Source organism: Hakea prostrata, chromosome 5 (genome assembly GCF_041222555.1).
Source record: "Hakea prostrata isolate BN-2017 chromosome 5, UWA_Hpros_2, whole genome shotgun sequence".
NCBI lineage: Eukaryota > Viridiplantae > Streptophyta > Magnoliopsida > Proteales > Proteaceae > Hakea > Hakea prostrata.
Window position 1 is genome coordinate 27,078,895 of NC_142604.1, and position 2,171 is coordinate 27,081,065.

At 41.5% G+C, this 2,171-nt stretch overlaps 1 non-coding gene across 1 annotated transcript; it reads left to right on the forward strand.

Annotated features, from left to right (window-relative positions):
- The first annotated feature begins 1,642 nt into the window (after window positions 1–1,642).
- On the forward strand, window positions 1,643–1,749 carry LOC149015764 (small nucleolar RNA R71). Its single transcript, XR_016173736.1, has one exon. It is a non-coding gene; the product is annotated as a small nucleolar RNA R71 (small nucleolar RNA).
- Window positions 1,750–2,171: the final 422 nt, after the last annotated feature.

Sequence of the window (2,171 nt, forward strand, 5' to 3'; positions counted from 1 at the left end):
TCTATGATATCTACCATTGAGCATTGCTCTATCTCATCTGGAGATTTCATTGCCTGGAGAACATTGAAAGTGACTTGCTCTCCATTTACCCTCATAGTTAATTCTCCTTTATGCACATCAATCAAAGTCTTTCCAGTGGCCAAGAAGGGTCTTCCAAGAATGATGGGCACATCTCTATCAGCTTCAAAATCAAGAACAATGAAATCAGCAGGGAAGATGAACTTATCAACTCTTACCAAGACATCTTCAATTTTTCCTTCAGGATGAGCTAAGGATCTATCGGCCCAGTTGAAGTGTTACTGTAGTTGGCCTTGCTTCTCCCACACCAAGCTTCTTGAAGATTGACATTGGCATAAGGTTAATGCTAGCTCAAAGGTCACAAAGGGCTCTCCCAATATAATTTTCTCCAATAGCACAAGGAATGGTGAAACTCCCAGGATCCTTTAATTTTTGAGGAAGCTTGTTCAGCAAGAAGGCACTACTCTCTTGTGTCATGGCTACTGTTTCAAACTCTCCAAATCTCTTTTTTTTAGAAAGGATGTCTTTCATGAATTTCACATAATTTGGCATTTGTTCAAGTGCTTCTACCAATGGTATATTGATGTGGAGCTCCTTCAAAACATCCAAGAATTTCTTGAACTGATGGTTTTGTTGCTGCCTTTGAAATCTTTGAGGAAAGGGGGTGGTTTATAAGGCACTTTTTCTGGAGAACCCTGTTGCAATGGAGCTGTAGCTGGTGGTTCAACACTTTGGTTTTCAAAATCAGATTGGTCCTTTTGAACAGCCACTGGATCTTCCTTTTCCCTTTCTTCTTGGACAGGAATAGGCTCCTTCAGTTGACTGGACTTAACATGAGGTGGCTCTAGATGTTTCCCACTCCGTAATGAAATAACCTTGCAATGCTCTTTGCCTTCACGCCTAGGATTTTCAGTATCACTTGGCAGTGATCCTTGAGGTCTGTTGCTTAAAGCATTAGCTAGCTGCCCAACTTGATTATCCAAATTTCTCAATGAAGCTGCTTGGCTCTGAATAATTGCATCATTCTTTGCCATGTATTCTTTCAATAGGAGCTCAATTGATGAAGAAGGTTCTATAGGCTGAATCTTCACTTGTTGTTGAGCACTTGGAAGCTGATAAGGTCTAGTTGGGATAGATGATGGGCCTACATTCTGTCCTTGACCATTCCAAGAGAAGTTAGGGTGCTGCCTCCAACCAGGATTATAAGTGTTGGAATATGGGTTATTAGCTTTGCTGAAATTACCAACATAGTAGGCTAATTTTGGGTTAGATGGACAACTATCAAAGACATGCTCCCCACCACAATATGTACAAGAGACTGCTGGATTTTGTTATGGTTGTACAGTTGCAGCCAAGTTTACAGATTTTAGCACACTAGTGAGGGATGAAACTTGTGCGATTAAGGCCATCACCGCATCCAACTCATAAATTCCAGCCACCCTCTTACTTGCAGCAGCCTCTTTCAGCTGGCCATTGGTAGTTGTTGTTGGCCATCCTTTCCAAAATTTCATAAGCCTCATTGTAAGACTTTGCCAATATAGCCCCATTGGCTGATGCATCCACTATGGATCGAGTTTGTCCACTTAAACCATTGTAGAAAGTTTCCATCTGAATCCAATGAGGAATGCCATGATGAGGACATTTACGCAAGAGCTCCTTAAACCTCTCCCATGCCTCATATAAAGACTCACTATTCAACTGTTGAAAACCAGTTATGTCATTTCTGAGCTTGGCATTCTTTGTTGGAGGAAAGTACTTCATCAAGAACTTCTCTACCAAGTCATTCCATGTAGCTACTGATTGGGGAGGTAAGGAGTTCAACCACGCTCTTGCTCTATCCCGCAATGAATAAGGGAATAGCTTCAATCTCAAAGCCTCTTCAGTTGCTCCAGGTATCTTGAAAGAGTCACTTACTTCCATGAAGAGTCTAAGATGGAGATGAGGATCTTTTGTTGGAAGCCCACTGAATTGTCCCACAGTTTGAAGCATTTGGAACATCACCGGCTTAAGTTCAAAATGTAAGGCTTGAATATCTGGCCGTACTATGCTTGGATTCAGCTCATGCAACATGGGGACAGCATATGCTCTGATGGCTCTATCTCTATCATCACCCTCAGCTGCCATATTATTCTCATTATTATTCAATCCATTTC